We start from the raw sequence: 22,268 nt of genomic DNA, 5'->3' as shown, positions 1-22,268 counted from the left end.
ATCATCCACCTGCTGCCTTGATGCTTTACCTACCAACTTTTTTAAGAATGTTTTTGACTGCCTATCAATAGACGTATTGCAAATAATTAATAACTCCATTCAATCAGGCAATTTCCCAAAGGCCTTCAAAACTGCAGTCATTAAACCTCTTCTAAAAAAGCCGAGCCTAGATGCCTCTATTATCAACAACTACAGACCAATTTCAAATCTACCCTTCATAAGTAAAATAATTGAGAACATTGTCCTCCAACAACTAAATCACTTCCTGGCTTCAACTGGCTGCCACAACAACTTCTAGTCAGGATTTCAACCTTTTCATTGCACTGAGACGGCCCTTATTAAAGTTGTAAATGACATCCGTCTCAACACAGACTCTGGCAAAACTTCAATATTAATGCTATTAGACCTCAGTGCTGCATTTGACACTGTCGACCACTCAATACTTTTGGACAGGTTGGAAAACTGGGTGGGGCTCTCAGGCACAGTCTTAAACTGGTTCAAGTCATATATACAAGATAGGAACTATTTTGTTTCCATTGGCGACTTTGTATCAGAACCTACCAATGTAACGTGTGGAGTCCCCCAAGGTTCAATCTTGGGGCCGACTTTATTCAACATCTACATGCTCCCACTAGGACAAATCATGCAAAATAATAACATTGACCACCATTGCTTTGCCGATGACACCCAAATCTATGTAGCACTATCACCAAACGACTATCGCCCCATAGATCTTCTGTGCCAGTGCATTGAGCAAGTCAAAGACTGGATGTGCCAAAACTTCCTACAACTAAATGAGGACAAAACTGAGATAATTGTTTTTGGTGCTAAAAAAGAAAGGTTTAAAGTAATTCAACACCTTCACTCTCTGTCCCTGAAAACCACAAACAAAGCCAGAACTCTTGGGGTTATCATGGATTCTGATTTACATTTCGACAGTCACATTAAATCAGTAAGAAAATCAGCCTACTATCACCTCAAAAATGTAGCAAGACTTAGAGGGCTCATGTCAGCTCAAGACTTAGAAAAACTTGTACATGCCTTTATTACTAGTAGGCTAGACTACTGTAATGGTCTTCCAAAAAAAAACTGTCAGGCAGCTACAGCTTGTTCAGGACGCTGCTGCTAGAGTTCTTACAAAGACCAAAACATGTGAGCACATTACACCAATTCTTAAATCCTTACATTGGCTCCCTGTATGTCAGAGGATTGATTTCAAAGTCCTCCTGCTCACATATAAATCACTACATGGTCTAGGACCGAAGTATATCACTGATATGCTCCCACTACATAAGCCTTCTAGACCACTAAGATCTTCTGAGACCAATCTGTTAGTGATTCCCAGAGTAAACAACAATCACGGGAGAGCATCATTTAGTCACTATGCAACAAATAGCTGGAATAAACTTCCTGAAGATGTAAGACTTGCCCCAACTCTGACCACTTTTAAAACTAGACTGAGAACTTTTATGTTCACCATAGCTTTCTGCTAAATCTTTTAATGTCTGCACTGTTTTTAATTATTGCAAATATGTTTTTATTCTCCTTTCTTTCTGTAATGCATTTTAATTTTGCCTTTATTTTCTTTTAATTCTTTTCTTTTCACTTTATTGTATGACATGTCATGATGTGAAGCACTTTGAGTCTGCCTTGTGGATGAAATGTGCTATACAAATAAAGTTGCCTTGCCTAAAAATAACACAGACACTGTCTTCTTATAATCCACAGTTTTATTTTAGGATGGTATAACCTTTTTGAATGTATCAATCATTTAAAATGTTTATTTCGTAAAGTAATGAACATAAAGAAGATTGTGGAAAATCAGCTTTCCTTCCTCTCGGACGTTTGTGCCGTTATCTTCACCGACTGCCTTCCTGTGTACCGAACCTGAACTGGTTTATTGAACACTGAGCCTCGGCACTGCAACCTTGTCTGTCTGCATGTGTGGGTCCTGTCTTCTCTGTCTGATGGATGGAGGTGAAGTTTCTGCAGAATCCTCCCTCAGTTTCACATCTCTGTATTATTGTATTGTAATGTAGAAATATGAATTTTTATAAGATTAATCCAAAGCTTTAATTTATTGCAGGGAGTAGAACCAGTTGATATGAAACCATTTCATTCTTTACTTCTCTTAATAAAATAAAACACCAAACACTTCATCATGTTATTCATCAGTGAAAGCTTTATTATTATTATAAAAAGACAGTTATTAAACACATCTACTTGCTGAGCTACACACATTACTCTCTAGCTACTTTACAGCAGTCACACAAGGCTTTATAGTTTCCTCTACAAACGTTGTCCTCAGATTGTTCAGAGCAGCAGGTGTGTTCCTCCTGCTCCCCCCATGCAGAGCTCCTGTCCTGGCCTCCATCCAGACCCTCTAGGCCTTACACTGGCTCCTGTGGAGGGACTGCATCTGGTTGTGGTTGTGATGGAGGACCTTGCAGGAGTACAGCTCTCCTGCCATCCAGCGCTCCTGGCTCAGGCTCAGGGTGCTGCTGCTGCTGTAGAGTCCGCTCTTCTCCTCCTCTGAGCTGCTCAGGACCCCCTCCGTCACCTCGGTGCCGTCCACCTCCCAGCTCACCACGGCTCCCTGAGGAGAGTAGCCGGTCAGCAGGCAGGCCAGCGTGGCCGAGCCCCCAGAGAGCTGCTCAGAGGAGGGGGGAAGCAAGGAGACTGAGGGCCGGATCATGGAGCCAGCTGGAGGGGAGAGCAGAGACACACGAGGAGCAGATTAACTTCCACTGTAGGAAAGACAGCTGAACATGACAGAGGTGACGTTACTGAGGGTTAGCTGTGTGCATGATGCTGTGGTCACACAGAGACATGGGATGGAGGGAGGATTTAACAAATACAACGCTGACTGGAGTTCTGTCATTTACAGGAACCAATCTTCTCCTGCGGCTCTCCTCATGAAATCATTATAGAATCATATACAATGTGACTGAGGAGTCATTGGAATAGAAAAGTTTCATTAATCATCTGTAAACTGTAAGCAGTGAAAGACTTTGACATCTGTCTGTTTCACTTCCTTTTCATCACTTTGAACTAACGGACCGTGAACACAAACTGCAGCGACACTGAATGTACAATAAACCCTCTTATTTGTTTGATCAACATTAGATTTTATAACGTACAGCTAACACACTAACAGATGTTTCAACGTTACAAAATAAAATACTGCATCTACTTCACCAAAACATAATCTATAATAGGAAAATAATATGCAGTGTTTTCCTAAACTCCAACATCAGCCTAGATTAATGAATAACAAATATCCAAAAAGTATAAATGATCCAAAATAATGATTTGGTTCATCACATTTACTTTTGACAAAGCGATTATAATATTGAACGTTGTAGAAATCATAAATCTGTGATACTTACAGTTAACGATGAGTTTGGTTCCTCCACCAAAAGTCAACCACAGTGATACAACCTCGTTAAGTGGCCGTACAAAAACCTCCTGCACTGTGAACAAGCATCTGTCCACTGAAAACAGAGTTATTTTATAGTTAGAATGCATAATTAATCATTTGTTTTCATTAAGTAATGATTTATCTCCTATTCCTTCAACTTCTACATGTTTTTTAAAGAATTTTATAGCATATTTTTAAATTTGAGAGACAAATCTATCCACTGAAAACACCTTTTCAATTAATATAGAAATAATTATATTTAATGGAATCTACAAAATCTTTCAAATTATATGGATTTAAACTTATTGTAAAAATAAAGATTGATTATATGATTTTTTTTACTTTTCTACTCCAGAGAGAAAAAGATTACAGCCTCCTCATAAGTCATATTTTCAGTCTTATTTAAGTTCATACATGGTTAAATGAACATGATGCTTATAGATAATGATGATTTACAAAATCATATGATGAAAAAGTGAAATATCTGATAGATTTCATTAAATCCTGTCAGTAAATGAACAGCAGACAAACGTTTCATACCAACCACAGTGAACACAAACGTATCCTTAAATCCTCAACTGCACTTTTAATGTGAGTGTTTTCCTCTGTTCCATTAAGATCCTCCATGTTGTTCATCCGAGCCGTATTCCTCCTGATTTCGTGTCCCACGTTGCCTTCAGTCTGTTGAGAGCAGAGAAATCATTTCCATAGAGAGGAGGCTTTGCATCGTCAGCTGATCCTCCAGTGAACTGAGAAGCTTTATAGTCCTGTGAGTTCAACACTGCAGGACTCAGATCTGTCAGTCAACACAGCAGAGACCACAACCACCATGACTCTCATCACCATCCTCATCTGGACGCTGGCCTGCTGCTGGTTTACAGGTTCGTTGGCTCGGCAACATCTCAAACACGACGCCTCGCCTTTTCTCTCCTTTCCTTCTGCTGATGAATGAATGATTTGTTTTGTCCTGCAGGATGCAGCGGTCAGGTGACTGTGACTCAGCCTCCAGTAGTGACATCTACTCCAGGATCCACTGTCGCTCTCACCTGTAAGACTAGTCAGCCTGTTTACAATAATAATTATTTGTCCTGGTATCAACAGAAATCTGGACAGCCTCCAAAGCTCCTGATATATTACGCTAGCACACTTTACTCAGGAACACCATCTCGGTTTAGTGGCAGTGGAAGCAGCTCTGACTTCACTTTGACCATCAGTGGAGTTCAGGCTGAAGATGCAGCAGTTTATTACTGTCAGAGTGGCCATATCATAAACGATGCTTGGGTGTTCACACAGTGATTTAGAGCCGTACAAAAACCTCCTTCAGTGTGACTGAAGTGAGAACGGCCTGCTGCAGGTGCAGAGGGTTGTTGAAGAGACGGTGATGAGAATAACTGGTCCAGTGAACACAACACCAAGCAGAGTCACCAAGCAGAACCACAATGACTCTAAATAAAACTGAAACAGACTCACAGACGCTCTTCCACATGCAGTTTTAAACTCATATTGTTATCAGTTCTTTCAGTCTCTTTATGAGTGAGCTGGTCAGGTTCAATTCTACTCAGACTAGCACATTTTTTACAATTTATTCAATCATAATTGACAAAATCCACTAATTTTCTTCCTCAAAAAATATAGTATTCTCTTCAAATGTCACAGCAAAATAAACATCCGACTATTAGCTTTCATTTTCTGCAGGGAGATGTACTAGTAGTTATAAAACTCCCTGCTCTCCTGAGTTGGACACATTTGAACCTGTGACCCTGTCCTTCCTTCAGGAGACTGTTTAATAATTTGAAGCCCTCGGGGTCCCCTGAAGATACTGTCCCTCCCCGACTTTTTAAGGAGGTTTTCCAGACTGTTGGTCCATCCTTTCTTTCATTAATTAATTGCAGTCTGTCCTCTGGAGTGGTCCCTGCTAATTTTAAGCATGCAGTTGTTCAACCTTTGCTGTAGAAACCTGGGCTTGATCCTACAGTGAGACACCTTTCAGGCCTATCTCTAAATTGCCTTTCCTTTCTAAAATCTTTAAAAGATTGTGCATTCTCAGCTCATGGACTTTTTAAATGAACAAAATATTCTTGAGATTTTCCAATCCGGTTTTAAAACATTGCACAGCACAGGACCATAAAATCCTGGTTGCTCGTTTAGAGCAGTGGGTGGGCATCAGTGGCACAGCACTTGAATGGTTCAGGTCATACCTGTCACATCGAACCTTCTGTGTCAGCCTTGATGACTCTGTGTCCTCCACTGCTCCTCTCTCATGTGGGGTACCGCAGGGCTCTGTGCTTGGCCCTCTTTTATTTTCCCTCTATCTACTCCCTCTTGGCTCGATTCTCAGGAAACATGGCATGTCCTTTCATTGTTACGCTGATGACAGTCAGATCTATGTCCCCCTTAAAAAGCCAGACCTCTACAATATTAACCCTGTAACACCCCTTGTTGTAAAATTACAACGTTACCTTTAGCAATCCTAAAAAACAATCTGGTATATTTTATTTAGTTTTTTACCACATATACATAGTCATTGGGTTCTATTGTTCAGTCTCACAATGCTATTGGATCATACATTTGTTTATAAGTCCCACTTTATGGCCATGAACTCACACAACCTCTCAACAACATCTATCTGTTTCATTGGACTGGATTCATCAGATTCAAGAAAGTAAAATATCTTTTAGTGTAGTAAGCAATCAACCTTGCAAATGAACCCTTAGTTGTTCTGAATTGTTGTTCAGACAACGTGAGCACAAATACAGGAATTCTGCTCCCATCCAAGCCCAATTTTGCAATATTATTATTTATTATTATTATTCTCTAAAATCATGCATAAAAACTCTTTAATTTCTGCATCAAAGGCCTCCTACAACAACATCTGAAAGGTAAAATAACTTTTTTTTTGGTTTTTCTATATCTGGGTCTTACAGGGTTAAGCCACTCCTAGACTGCCTACATGACATCAAAGCCGGGATGTCTTTAAATGTTCTTAATTTTAATGAAAAAAAGACATAGGTCATGGTCTTTGGTGGCGCTTCTGTGACCCCCCTAGTTGACCTGGGTTCTTTGGCACAACATCACAAGCCAATTATGAACAATCTGGGGGTAAAGGTGGATGCAGAGCTTAAATTCAACAGCCAGATTAAAGCTGTGGTGAAGTCGAGCTTTTTTCAGTTGAGGCAGTTGACAAAAATGAAACCGCTCCTCCAGAGACAACATTTTGAGACAGTGATCCACGCCTTTGTGACCACTCGGCTGGATTACTGCAATGGACTTTATATGGGGGTTAGTGGGTCCTCCATTGCCCGTCTTCAACTGGTTCACAATGCTGCACGTCTTTTAACTGGCACAAGAAAGTTTGAGCACATTTCACCTATTTTAGCTTCCCTCCACTGGCTGCCCGTTCATTTAAGGATTCATTTTAAAATCCTTTTATTTGCTTTTAAAGCCTTAAATGGCCTTGCTCCACCCTACCTCTCTGAGCTGCTACACCCCTACACTCCCAGCCGCTCTCTGACAGTGCCTAAAGCCAGGCTGAAGCTCAGAGGCGAGCGAGCATTTGCGGTCGCAGCTCCAAGACTTTGGAACGGATTGCCGCTGCACATGAGACAGGCGTCTTCACTGTCTCATTTTAAATCTCTTCTTAAAACCCACCTCTTCTCTTTGGCGTTTGACACCATGTAGAGTGTTGATTTTATGTGTATATGTGCTTACTTTTTACCTTTTCATTTTTTTTTTTTTATTTAATTTAATTTAATTTTTATGTTGTGCGGGCGGTGCACCCTTTTATTTTCTTTATTTGTATTTGTTTTTTAATTATTTTATTTGAGTTTTATCTGATTTTATCTGGCTTTATTTGCGTTGTATCTTATTTATTTGATTTTATATTGTTTCTATCCTATTGTGTCCATCATTGTTATTGCGCTTCTGTTGTATTGAAATTGATTTATTTACTGTGAAGTACTTTGGAAACCGTTGTGTTTGTTTAAATTGTGCTAAATAAATAAAGTGGATTGGATTGGATTGGATTGAAAACCACTACATTCTCTAGTCCTCTTCATAAAACAAAACACCAAACACTTCATCATGTTATTCATCAGTGAAAGCTTTATTATTATAAAAAGACAGTTATTAAACGCACACATCTACTTGCTGAGCTACACACATTACTCTCTAGCTACTTTACAGCAGTCACACAAGGCTTTATAGTTTCCTCTACAAACGTTGTCCTCAGATTGTTCAGAGCAGCAGGTGTGTTCCTCCTGCTCGCCCCATGCAGAGCTCCTGTCCTGGCCTCCATCCAGACCCTCTAGGCCTTACACTGGCTCCTGTGGAGGGACTGCACCTGGTTGTGGTTGTGATGGAGGACCTTGCAGGAGTACAGCTCTCCTGCCATCCAGCGCTCCTGGCTCAGGCTCAGGGTGCTGCTGCTGCTGTAGAGTCCGCTCTTCTCCTCCTCTGAGCTGCTCAGGACCCCCTCCGTCACCTCGGTGCCGTCCACCTCCCAGCTCACCACGGCTCCCTGAGGAGAGTAGCCGGTCAGCAGGCAGGCCAGCGTGGCCGAGCCCCCAGAGAGCTGCTCAGAGGAGGGGGGAAGCAGGGAGACTGAGGGCCGGATCATGGAGCCAGCTGGAGGGGAGAGCAGAGACACACGAGGAGCAGATTAACTTCCACTGTAGGAAAGACAGCTGAACATGACAGAGGTGACGTTACTGAGGGTTAGCTGTGTGCATGATGCTGTGGTCACACAGAGACATGGGATGGAGGGAGGATTTAACAAATACAACGCTGACTGGAGTTCTGTCATTTACAGGAACCAATCTTCTCCTGCGGCTCTCCTCATTAAATCATTATAGAATCATATACAATGTGACTGAGGAGTCATTGGAATAGAAAAGTTTCATTAATCATCTGTAAACTGTAAGCAGTGAAAGACTTTGACATCTGTCTGTTTCACTTCCTTTTCATCACTTTGAACTAACGAACCGTGAACACAAACTGCAGCGACACTGAATGTACAATAAACCCTCTTATTAGTTTGATCAACATTAGATTTTATAACGTACAGCTAACACACTAACAGATGTTTCAATGTTACAAAATAAAATACTGCATCTACTTCACCAAAACATAATCTATAATAGGAAAATAATATGCAGTGTTTTCCTAAACTCCAATATCAGCCTAGATTAATGAATAATAAATATCCAAAAAGTATAAATGATCCAAAATAATGAATTGGTTCATCACATTTACTTTAAACAAAGCGATTATAATATTGAACGTTGTAGAAATCATAAATCTGTGATACTTACAGTTAACGATGAGTTTGGTTCCTCCACCAAAAGTCCACCACAGTGATACAACCTCGTTAAGTGGCCGTACAAAAACCTCCTGCACTGTGAACAAGCATCTGTCCACTGAAAACAGAGTTATTTTATAGTAAGAATGCATAATTAATCATTTATTTTAATTAAGTCATGATTCATCTCCTATTCCTTCAACGTCTACATGTTTTTTTTTTATCAATTTTATAGAATATTTTTAAATTTGAGAGACAAATCTATCCACTGAAAACACTTTTTCTAATAATATAGAAATAATTATATTTAATTAAATCTACAAAATCTTTCAAATTATATGGATTTAAACGTATTGTAAATATAAAGACTGATTATATCATATTTTTTTTTTACTTTTCTACTCCAGACAGAAAAAGATTACAGCCTCCTTATAAGTCGTATTTTTAGTCATATTTAAGTTCATACATGGTTAAAAAAACATGATGCTTATAGATAATGATGATTTACAAAGTCATATGTTGAAAAAGTGAAATATCTGATAGATTTTATTAAATCCTGTAAGTAAATGAACAGCAGACAAACGTTTCATACCAACCACAGTGAACACAAACGTATCCTTAAATCCTCAACTGCACTTTTAATGTGAGTGTTTTCCTCTGTTCCATTAAGATCCTCCATGTTGTTCATCCGAGCCGTATTCCTCCTGATTTCGTGTCCCACGTTGCCTTCAGTCTGTTGAGAGCAGAGAAATCATTTCCATAGAGAGGAGGCTTTGCATCGTCAGCTGATCCTCCAGTGAACTGAGAAGCTTTATAGTCCTGTGAGTTCAACACTGCAGGACTCAGATCTGTCAGTCAACACAGCAGAGACCACAACCACCATGACTCTCATCACCATCCTCATCTGGACGCTGGCCTGCTGCTGGTTTACAGGTTCGTTGGCTCGGCAACATCTCAAACACGACGCCTCGCCTTTTCTCTCCTTTCCTTCTGCTGATGAATGAATGATTTGTTTTGTCCTGCAGGATGCAGCGGTCAGGTGACTGTGACTCAGCCTCCAGTAGTGACATCTACTCCAGGATCCACTGTCGCTCTCACCTGTAAGACTAGTCAACGTGTTAATGATGGTAATGATTTGTCCTGGTATCAACAGAAATCTGGACAGCCTCCAAAGCTCCTGATATATTACGCTAGCACACTTCAATCAGGAACACCATCTCGGTTTAGTGGCAGTGGAAGCAGCTCTGACTTCACTTTGACCATCAGTGGAGTTCAGGCTGAAGATGCAGCAGTTTATTAATGTCAGAGTTACCACTATATAAACAGTGCTCGGGTGTTCACACAGTGATTTGTCGTCGTACAAAAACCTCCCTCAGTCAGACTGCAGAGAAGCTGAGCTGTTCCAGCAGGAACCTTCTGCAGCTGCTGAGGAGACACAGACCAGTGAACACAGAGCTGACACAAACCTCACCAAGCACACACATTACTGGGATCTCTGCCTCTCACTTCAAAGTATTATTTCTTAACATTTTCAGATATTTCTCCAGTTTCATTATCAGCCCAACCTTGGTTCAGAGTGATCGGGCCTCCAGCTGCAACCGTGTTGTTTCTGCTCCAATTCAGGGAAATTGTTTTTGATTTCATCTGAAAAAAAACATCAAACCATTGTTTAGACAAACTACTGTCTGTTCTTGTGTCTTGGTGCTAAAAGCAGTGTGACCTGGAACATTTTATACCTTTAAAGAAGTGTTTACCTTTTTAGTATTTGTTATCCCTTAAAATGCATCAACTTTTAATTAAATGCAAACAGACCGTTAAAATGCAGGAGACAGGTTTCCTCCATCATGTGTAATATGCAGGTGAAGGTCACATGATCAGCTCCTGAAGAGAGTGTAACGTTAAACAAAAGCAGACAGGAAGGCCTGTCTTGAATGATCCTGATAAACTGAACCAGGACTTAACTGTGGGTATTTTGCTGTATGCAGATGATACTGCGCTGCTGGCTGAATCAGAAGATGATTTACAGATTATGTTACATTTATTAAAGACCTGGTGTTACAGATGGAGGCTGTCAATAAATCAGAGTAAAACACAGATCATTAATTTTTGGAAAAAAAAAAGGGTTCCAAGAAGTGGGAACATTTTCACTTTCTGGAACATGACATTGGAATATGAATCTGAGTACAAATATTTGGGATTCCCTCTTGATGAATTTATGACTTAAGAAAATGGAATTAAACTCTTGGCTGGTTCAGCTAGCAGAGCTTTGGGGTCTGTTGTTAACAAGTTAAAAATATGTAAAGACCTGGGATATTCCACTTACTCTCAACTGTATGATGCATGTGTTTCTCCTATTATGAATTATGCTGCAGGGATATGGGGATCTAAAGAAAGGTCAATTTCAGATGCAGTACAAAACAGAGCTATACGTTGTTTTCTGGGCATTCATAAAGTTGCTGCTCAGGGTGACATGGGTTGGATTCCTGGATCAATAAGGAGGAAATGTGAAATGATTAGACTGTGGAATCGTTTCATTAATATGTCAGATAATAGGATCAGTAAGAAGGTTTTCCTTTGGAGTGAAGTTCAGAATGGTCCATGGGCTGCAGAGCTTCATGCTGTCTTCAGAGAAGCTGAACTACAGTATATCTATAGAAATAATTGATCATGCAGTGGAAACACAATTAGAGAAAAGTTACTCTTTGGATTTGAAAAAAAGTGGTTAAATGACATCTTGTTAAAACCGAAATTACGAACATATATTCAAATCAAACATAACTATGCTACTGCATTTAATGTAAAGCAAACTTAGGGAGAAATCAAAGATCCTTGTGTGCTCAGTTAAGAACAGGAATCCTTCCTCTGGCCCTTGAAGTCGGCAGATTTAAAAACATCCCAGAGGAACACAGACTTTGTGAACTTTGTGACTTAGGAGAGGTAGAAAATGAATCTCATTTGATTTTATATTGTCCTTTTTATGATGAGCTGAGAATACCTTTTTTCAACTAAATGTTTATTCAGTATCCTGAAATGTTTTGGAGCACTGATGATGACAGGATTGAAGGGTTGTTTAATTTCAATGTTTTTAAGTTAGCCTCTTTTGTTCTAAAAGCCTGGAAGAAACTTCAGGATGGTTTATTTTGTTAGTATTAGTGTTGTTAAGCATCTACTTTTGGTTTCTGGTCTTTTTGTTGTCTTATATTGGTGTCTTGTAAGCCCTTGTGGGCTGGGCATATTGATTATGCATGACACAATAATACATTTAATCAATCAATCAAAAATCAGTCTGTATCATGAAGACAATTCATCAAACGTCTCAGAGGAGGAAATCAGTCCCAACTGGACAAACTTCTTGCTTCTTTTAGGATGAAGAGTCAAATATTTTTTAAATAAACTTTCCTAACAGGAAGTGACTCAAATCTCAGCTGAAATGTGTCAGAGCTGCAAATAATTGAACCTGTTTCACACGGATGTTTGTGGAACGCTTGATGATGTTAAACTTATTCAAATTTCTATTGGAGAAAAAAAGCAGAATAATATTTTTGATTTGATTCATTTAACACAATTAAAATGCACAACAGAAACAGAGGAGACAAAACAAGGAGAGGCATGAAACCCATAGTGTCACACAGCGGTGAGGGGTGTCCTGTCTTGGGTTTTCTGTCTTGTGAATTTTAGGTTTTATTTTGAAAAGTAACGCTCCTCTCTGTGACGAGGGCTGCTCTAAGCCCCTGCCAGCAAATGTGACAACGCCACTCTGGGAATTTCACCCAGAGAATACCAACTTAGCACACAAGTTCCAATACAGAGAAAAGGAGCAGAGATGGGAGTTCCAGTTCAAACAGCTTTTTACTTTTTATTTAGACAGCAGAACAATTGGTGGCTCTAATGAATAAAGATTTTTAAAAGATGAGATGTTAAAAGTCAATTGTTTTATTACAAAAATATACTTCAAAATCCTAAATGCTAAGAAAAGGTTACCAGTGCAGGGGAGAGGGTGTCAGAGAGACCCACAGGAGGGAGTAGGGCACATGTGTCAAACTGATCCAGTAAAGGGCCGCTGTGGCTGCAGGTTTTCATTCCAACCAAGCAAGGTGTGAAGGCCAATCAGGTAGGTGAATAAGTCGAGTCAGGTGTGTTCTTGCTTGGTTGGAATGAAAACCTGCAGCCACACGGCCCTTTACTGGATCAGTTTGACACACCTGGAGCAGGGGAAAGGGGGGGGGGGGGGGGGGGGGGAGATCACCACCACCAGGCACCATAAAGAACAAGCCGCTCACACTGCAAAGCAGAAGACACAGGTTCGTCATGCATTTTATATTAGGCATTTAAAACTCACTTCTACTATAAAAGAGGACACAGCAAAGTTGCATGCAATAGACCCAGAAGGGGGGGACCCTGCACCCAGTGACCCTCGCCTGTACGCCTATGACAACACACCTGCACTGGCACTAAAACACCACTCAAAATGTCAATGGTTCATACATTTAGTCACCACAAGCCTTCTCTCCAACACAGTTCAACTAAATTCTGGTAAATAAACCAGAAAAATAAACAAGGAAACTGGTCAAAATATCAAGAGTTGATAGTGTGGTGCCTGACAAGCAGCATAACCACGAAACTGTCCGACAACGCCACCCCCTGATAGTGGGCAGAGGGGACCCCTCAGCTTTTCTTCCTTATATGTAGTGTGGCTATATACCTTCCCCGCAAAAGGGACAGTTGACAATGAGGCAATTGTATACAAGATAACAAATTTATTACAATTAGTATAAATACAAAATACTTAGTATAAAAGCAATAAGTCTGGGATGCTATGAATAGAATGATTTAAAAGATAACTGGTTGGAACTCCTCAATTAGGAAAGGTCGGACTGGCACGAGCAAAGATCCCTCTTCCTCAGGAGGCGTCAACAGCATTTGAATTAATTCACTCCAACTGACCATTGGCCCCAGAGACACAAAAAAAACAAAAGAAAGAAAACAAAACAAGTTGAATTCACAAAGGCCTATGATTTAACAGTAAAACAGTGGCTGGCCTGGTCCTTCCTCTAAAAGAGAAATAAAACACATTAGTTGCCAGCCTAGTTTAACACCACAGCATATTCAACCTTTAACATAATCAATAAATATAGGCCTACTTGGCAGGTATGCTCAATTGTCCCACATCGCAGTAACTATGCAGGTGTAGTTGAACATTCCAAGTGCTACAGACACAAAGAGAGGCTTTAAGTAGACATTTCAACACAGTTTTAAAACATTCAATAAAAGTGGGCACTATATAATTTACCAGCATATCAGTGTCAATATCTCCACAGCTGGAGTCACAATGTGATGATCCCATCAACTTGAAAAGGCCATGCAGTGGTCTGTGTTCTCCGCAAGGAGTAAACACACTAGATTATCCTGATAAAATAGAATAAATACGTATTAAAGCTAGGTTATAGTAACTGAACGGACATACACCTAAATGACCCCCCATACCTGCATGTGAGGTGAACCCAGCTCAGCTGTGCAGAGTTGGCTGGCAGAACAAAGAGAGACTGACTGGCATCTCCCAAACATTTATCACTTCCTGATTTCAGTCATGTGATCATGAGACATCATGTGACCATGTAGGGTGTGTGAGTGTTGTCACTGAGTGTGTCAGACTTCCTGCCCAAATCCCCACAATAGTCAACAAAAGGTTACCAAAAACAAGGCGACCAGAGAAATAAATACAAAAAATCAATAAGAAAAAGGTGGGCAAAAACAGCAGTAGCCAGAGCTCCTCCATTGCCAGAACCACAATTGGATCACGTGGTGTTCTCAATCATATTCCCATTCCTAGTATGAAAGGCATGTATATTAATCCGTTCAAGGGGGCATATAATATGCAACATCTCCACAGCCACAGTCCATTATCCCAAACTGGACATTTAAATACAATAAAGAAACTGCATACCTGAGGGTTGCAAGTTACACCAAACAACGTATGTGCATGGGCTGGCACTAAGTGCACCACACTCCTCTCACTACCGCCGCACTGCGTGGGGGAAGGGAGGAGACGCCACCACTACCTTGCTTTAGCTCTCTTGTTACCGCAAACACCTGCAGACACCAGGGAGGTACCTCATAAAGAAAGAGCCAACAGTATGTATGTGACAGACTACAAAAACTACATACCTTAGTTGAACATTAGCATCCCTAAAGCAATGTGGTGTTGGGACAGAGCGAAGCAAGCCGGCTGCTGGCTGCTTGCAGCTATCTTTGAACAAAGAACTAAGTGATTAGGTCACCTGGCACTAATCACTGATTGCAAGGTGTGGCTGAAACAGGAAGGGGGAGGGGGAAGTCTACCTGTCACATCTCGTTTCAGGTCACTTGGGGTGCAGTCGAATAGTCTTTTTTGCTTAGGAAGGTTCCTAACTGAAGAAGTGACCCGGAAGTAAACAAATGGCCGCCATGATAAGAGCTGTTCGAATTCTCTAAATGCATAGGAAAGGAGCTCCAATGCTTCCTTTCAGAGCTCCTTTAGCATAGGATGCAACGGACCTTCCTATGCGATAGGAAAGGAGATCACGCCAACCCACAATTCTTTGCGAGAGCAACATTTAAAGTGCCGCACACCTCGGCCGTTCATGAAAACAAACAATATGCCTATTTACATATTTAACAGTTACTTTCATGCAGACATATAGTCATTGGAATAGTGATGATAAATGTGTGTGGACAGTGATAATAATTGAATGTTTTTTTTTTAATTTCAATCATGTTACAAATGTTTGACAAAAACGAAACTAAAACCACAAATGAAAAGTAAATAAAGCAACCGGTCAAACAGAAAGGAGGAGCTGCTGGACCTGAAGCCGGCAGTGAACCAGCTGTTGATAAAACCAACATGTGGAGAAGTGGACGATGCGCTTTTTGTAGTCCATTTTTGTAGTTTCTCCAGTGCAGACGCACGTCAATCGCTGGCGCTGATCATCAGCTGTCAATCATCAGCGGCCGCGTTATAATGACGTAGCTTAGTGAAAGTCCGGTCGGATTCTCTGAGCACCGCGGTCGACTATTCCTAAGTCCTTTTGAGTCCTCCTATCGCCTTTCCTTAACCCCGTGACGTTTTCCCCAGAGGTCAAGGAATAGGAGATAGGAATAGGAGTTAGGACCTTATTTTTTGACTATTCGACTGCACCCTTGCTCTTCCTCATGTGTCTCCGGTCTGACGTCATCCCTAATCCCTGATTGTTGTCCCCTGTGCTCCCCTCCCTGATGTCTATATAGTCTGTGTCTTCCCCTGTCTCCTTGCCAGAGTGTTTCGTCCCACGTATACGTCCAGCCCTTGACCACAGCTATCGTTCTCGACCAAGTTTTGTATATTCCAGAGTTTCAGGTTTTCCTCAAGACGAGTGATTTTTGGTTTTGTAATGTTTTAAGTTCCAGGTTCATAGTTAGATATTCTCGTAGTAGTGATTTACCTTAGTTTGTATTCTCGTCGTAGTTTTTGTCCTCCTCTTTTGGGAGCGTTTTCTGTTCTTTAGCCCTGTTAGCGATATTGTTATATTCCTCCCTTGCTGGAGTGTTTTCTGTTCTTGAGTTCTTCCTAGTGTTAGTGTTGATATTCCTTTTCGTAGCCTCGTGCCCTCCCTTTTGGAGAGTTTTTACGTTCTAGAGTTATTCATAGAGTAAGAGTAGTTAATCCTTTTGTAGCCCCATATCCTCCCTTTTGGAGCGTTTTCTGTTTATTAAAGTCCATAGATTAGTCCTCGCTAGAGTAGACGATTAGTTAGCCTTTTCTTTTGTATCCTCCCCTTCAGAGCGCTTTTCCGTTTTGGTGTTTGTTGCGTCCGCTGCCTACCCTTTCCCTTCCCCGTCTCTCCCTTTTTCCTGAAGTCAGGGATCAAGCATTTCATAGCCGAATTTCGTTGTCACTCTGTTTATTGGAATCTTGCAAAGTCTGCGAATAAAAGCTTGGTTCTACTGTCCTCACTCTGCGCCTGAGTCCTCCTTCAAGTCCAGTCCTGACACATAGGAGCTTACAATAATATCATATATTATAAAATCAGTAACAAAATAGAGCAGAGACATATAAAGCAGAATATGAGTTCATAATCCAACTATCGATGACCCACTATCCTGCACCCCCAACATCACTGCTGTGGCCCGATCCTGCAGGTTTGCCCTCTACAATATCCGCAGGATTCGGACTTTCCTCACAAAGGATGCAACGCAGCTCTTGGTCCAAGCACTGGTCATCTCCCGCCTTGACTACTGCAACTCTCTCCTGGCCGGACTCCCGGCCTCTGCGATTAAACCATTGCAGCGTATCCAGAACGCTGCAGCACGCCTTATCTTCAATCTACCCAAATTCTCCCATGTGACCCCCCTCCTCCGTGACCTCCACTGGCTCCCTGTTGCAGCACGCATCCAATTCAAGACGATGGCACTGGCCTTCAGGGCCATCAATGGAACGGCACCCATCTACCTTCAAACACTGGTCAAACCTCACGCCCCGAAGAGAGGACTTTGCTCCTCTACTTCAGCTGGCCGGCTGGTACCACCATCGCTGAAATCAAACAAATGTCGCTCAGCAAAGTCCAGACTCTTCTCTGTTCTGGTCCTCAGTGGTGGAACGAACTCCCGACTAATGTCAGGACAGCAGAGTCTCAAGGCTCAAGACTCACCTGTTCTGACTTCACCTCGACTCTACATAGCATGACCCACTAACCCCCCCCCCCCCCAAAAAAAAACCTTACCTATAGCACTCTGATCATAGCACTGTTGCTGTTAAGGTACTACTTTACTCAGATGAGGCCCTAACAATGGTTGTATTTTTAGCTCTTACTTTATCGGCAATGACACGTTGTGGTTTCTATGTTTCCTTATTTTGACAAATGTACTTATTGTAAGTCGCTTTGGACAAAAGCGTCTGCTAAATGACCTAAATGTAAATGTAAATGTAAACGTAAATGTCATCCATACACACAGCTTTGGGATGAAGCCCTGAATTTGTTTGAAGAATTAAAGTCTCTAAAGGGATCGTTAACCCTTCACACATGATTGATCCCCTAAATCAGGTGTGTCAAACTGATCCAGTAAAGGGCCGCTGTGGCTGCAGGTTTTCATTCCAACCAAGCAAGGTGTGAAGGCCAATCAGGTAGGTGAATAAGTCGAGTCAGGTGTGTTCTTGCTTGGTTGGAATGAAAACCTGCAGCCACAGCGGCCCTTTACTGGATCAGTTTGACACACCTGCCCTAAATCCATCAGTGTCACATCTGGAACATCTCCATTAACAGCCAGCAGAGGGCAGCATGCAACTATTTATCAGTACAAAGGCCTTTGGGAAAGTTGACAAAGACAGAAACAGCAGAGAGGTGAGAAACAGAGAGTCACCAGTTTCTTCATGTTCTGGATCAGTCCACAGGGAGATGTAGCCTCTACTTCCTCCACCTCCTCTCTCCCTTTCACTTCCACAACCACAGCTGGGCCCAAACGGGTTTTGCATGATTTGAATGCATCGCTGCTCCTCGCAGTTTTAAGTTCTCGTGTCACCGTGAGTCTGAACTGTTTTCTCGTACTCACACTGAAAACTGCTTCAGGATGATGTTGCCAATAACTCTGATTGTCATGCTGGGTTTTCTGAGTCAGGGTGAGAGGTTTTGAAAACATATGTGATCATTTTTGCAGCTGATTTCTTCTCATGTTTGCGTGCTATTTTCTTTATGTCTTAATCTCTGTATGATTGTTATAATTTAGACTGCTGCTGCATGTTGTTGGCTATTCCATTTCATTCTCAAAATCTCATTTCATTTCTCATTTCAGAGACTTCTGCCCAAAAATTTCTGACTCAGGCCGACAAATCCAAGTCTGTTAGTGTTGGAGGGACTGTGGAACTCACCGCCACGGGGAGCTCAGATATTGGTGCTGATCTCAGTTGGTACCTTCAGAAACCTGGACAGGCTCCCAAACTTCTTATATACTCTACATCAGGTCTCTTCTCTGGAACGCCGTCTCGATTCAGTGGCAGTAGATCTGGTTCTCGCTACACTTTAACCATCAGTGGAGTTCAGGCTGAAGATGCTGGAGATTACTACTGTCTGGGTGCCCATGGTGGCGGTGTGTTCACACAGTGATTTAGAGCCGTACAAAAACCTCCTTCAGTGTGACTGAAGTGAGAACGGCCTGCTGCAGGTGCAGAGGGTTGTTGAAGAGACGTGATGAGAATAACTGGTCCAGTGAACACAACACCAAGCAGAGTCACCAAGCAGAACCACAATGACTAAATAAAACTGAAACAGACTCACAGACGCTCTTCCACATGCAGTTTTAAACTCATATTCTTATCAGTTCATTCAGTCTCTTTGAGAGTGAGCTGGGGAGGTTCAATTCTTCTCAGACTTTTACAATAAGTTATTAGATATGATTTAAAAATCCAATTAATTTCATCCTCAAAATATAATATTTTCTCTTCAAATAAACATACGACCATTAGCTTTCATTACCTTCAGGGAGTAGTACTAGTAGTTATAAAACCACTACATTCCATAGTCCTATTTGTAACCGTGATAACCTAATCTTTGTAAGTAACAGTTGCTCTAGTTTTGGGAGGAGCTAAGTGACACATTTACCACACATGGAAGCACCAGACAAGATAAGTGATAGGCAATAACCTTTACTAAAACATATGAAATGTATTGAAAACTGAAAATAAAATAGTTCCCCTTTTCAACCAGTTATCACAGAGGAATTAAACAATACCACTGTATTTGGCACGACAATTTTAACATTAATAATTTTACAGCGCTTTCACGGTTTAACACACAACAACAATCCCATGAAACACACAGCTCACTTAGAATACAATAAAGTGTCCCGCTGTTGTGTCCTTTAATGTTCGTGGTCCTTTTTAAGTTCAGCTTGTCGGTGCTGTCTTCAATCCAGAATGCAGTCTAAGTGTCTTCAATCCAGAATGCAGTGTAAGTGTCTTCAATCCAGAATGCAGTCTAAGTGTCTTCAATCCAGAATGCAGTGTAAGTGTCTTCAATCCAGAATGCAGTCTAAGTGTCTTCAATCCAGAATGCAGTGTAAGTGTCTTCAATCCAGAATGCAGTGTAAGTGTCTTCAATCCAGAATGCAGTCTAAGAGTCTTCAATCCAGAATGCAGTCTAAGTGTCTTCAATCCAGAATGCAGTGAAAGTGTCTTCATCCAGAATGCAGTCTAAGTGTCTTCAATCCAGAATGCAGTGAAAGTGTCTTCATACAGAATGCAGTGTAAGTATCTTGAATCCAGAATGCAGTGTAAGTGTCTTCAATCCAGAATGCAGTGTAAGTGTCTTCAATCCAGAATGCAGTCTAAGTGTCTTCAATCCAGAATGCAGTGAAAGTGTCTTCATCCAGAATGCAGTGTAAGTGTCTTCAATCCAGAATGCAGTGTAAGTGTCTTCAATCCAGAATGCAGTGTAAGTGTCTTCAATTCAGAATGCAGTCTAAGTGTCTTCAATCCAGAATGCAGTGTAAGTGTCTTCAAACCAGAATGCAGTCTAAGTGTCTTCAATCCAGAATGCAGTCTAAGTGTCTTCAATCCAGAATGCAGTGTAAGTGTCTTCAATCCAGAATGCAGTCAAAGTGTCTTCAATCCAGAATACAAGGTCCTTTAATAAGTCAGTTAGTCAACAAAAAGAAAATATTCAAGTTTAGTCATTCAGAAGTCCTACCACACCGGTGAACTCCAAGTGTGAGAGAAAGGTTAGGTGATCCTTCCTGCAGGATAAACCCTGTATCAGCTCTAATTCTCCTTCGTCAAGGAGAATTCAGAATCCAAATCCAAATCAAGTGATCCCAGGAAAAACCTAGCCTGTGTAAAACAAGGCTATTACTTCTTATGTCATGAATTCAATCTATGGCCATAATGAACATCATAACAAACTCTCAAAATACTATTATAATTCAGTAGTATTCAACTCATGAATGCTTAGCTTTTAAACCATGACTTATGATTAATATTAAGTCATGAACTAGTCTAAATGACATCAAATCATATACATCACATTCACATTCAAGCATATTTCAAGTACACATCAATGTTCTCCTTAACAGGCTACATATTAATATTAAACACCAGCAGCGCACAATGACGCAGCTGCGCTGCACATGTACAGCATATAACACACATGTACAGAAATATCCATCACACCTTGTTATAACTACAGCATGAACATTACTTTCATATAGTAGCAAAGCAACACATACTCTCCGTGACAGCGCATGTGGAAACACACACCAGCTAATAGTTAGCTCCTGATTTCATGTCCCACGTTGCCTTCAGTCTGTTGAGAGCAGAGAAATCATTTCCATAGAGAGGAGGCTTTGCATCGTCAGCTGATCCTCCAGTGAACTGAGAAGCTTTATAGTCCTGTGAGTTCAACACTGCAGGACTCAGATCTGTCAGTCAACACAGCAGAGACCACAACCACCATGACTCTCATCACCATCCTCATCTGGACGCTGGCCTGCTGCTGTTTTACAGGTTCGTTGGCTCGGCAACATCTCAAACACGACGCCTCGCCTTTTCTCTCCTTTCCTTCTGCTGATGAATGAATGATTTGTTTTGTCCTGCAGGATGCAGCGGTCAGGTGACTGTGACTCAGCCTCCAGTAGTGACATCTACTCCAGGATCCACTGTCGCTCTCACCTGTAAGACTAGTCGACCTGTTCACAATAATAATCATTTGTCCTGGTATCAACAGAAATCTGGACAGCCTCCAAAGCTCCTGATATATTCGACTAGCTATATTCAATCAGGAACACCATCTCGGTTTAGTGGCAGTGGAAGCAGCTCTGACTTCACTTTGACCATCAGTGGAGTTCAGGCTGAAGATGCAGCAGTTTATTACTGTCAGAGTCTCCACAAGATAAACAGTGGGGATGTGTTCACACAGTGATTTGTCGCCTTACAAAAACCTCCTTCAGTGTGACTGAAGTGAGAACGGCCTGCTGCAGGTGCAGAGGGTTGTTGAAGAGACGGTGATGAGAATAACTGGTCCAGTGAACACAACACCAAGCAGAGTCACCAAGCAGAACCACAATGACTCTAAATAAAACTGAAACAGACTCACAGACGCTCTTCCACATGCAGTTTTAAACTCATATTCTTATCAGTTCATTCAGTCTCTTTATGAGTGAGATGGTCAGATTAGATTCTTCTCAGACTAGCAAACTTTTCCAATTTATTAGTCATTATATAAAAATCCATTCATTTTCTTCTTCAAAATATAGTATTCTCTTCAAATGTCACTGCAAAATAAACATACGACTATTCGCTTTCATTTTCAGCAGGGCGTAGTACTAGTAGTTGTACTCTTTAAAAATGCCATCTCCTCGTTACCACCTCTAAACCCATGTCATGTTGACGATCTTGTAAACATCTTTAATTCCAAAATTCTGAATGTCATAGATGTCATTGCACCTGCGACGGTTAAAACATTTTCTGGTAAGCAAAAGGCACCCTGGAGAAAAGCTGCTGTTGTGACAGCCCAGAGAAGAGAGGCAGGAAGGCTGAACGAATCCTCTCGG

This window comes from Eutrigla gurnardus, assembly GCF_963514095.1.
Source record: "Eutrigla gurnardus genome assembly, chromosome: 7".
Classification (NCBI taxonomy): Eukaryota; Metazoa; Chordata; class Actinopteri; order Perciformes; family Triglidae; genus Eutrigla; species Eutrigla gurnardus.
The sequence above is the reverse complement of the archived record's forward strand: the minus strand, read 5'-3'. Positions refer to the sequence as shown.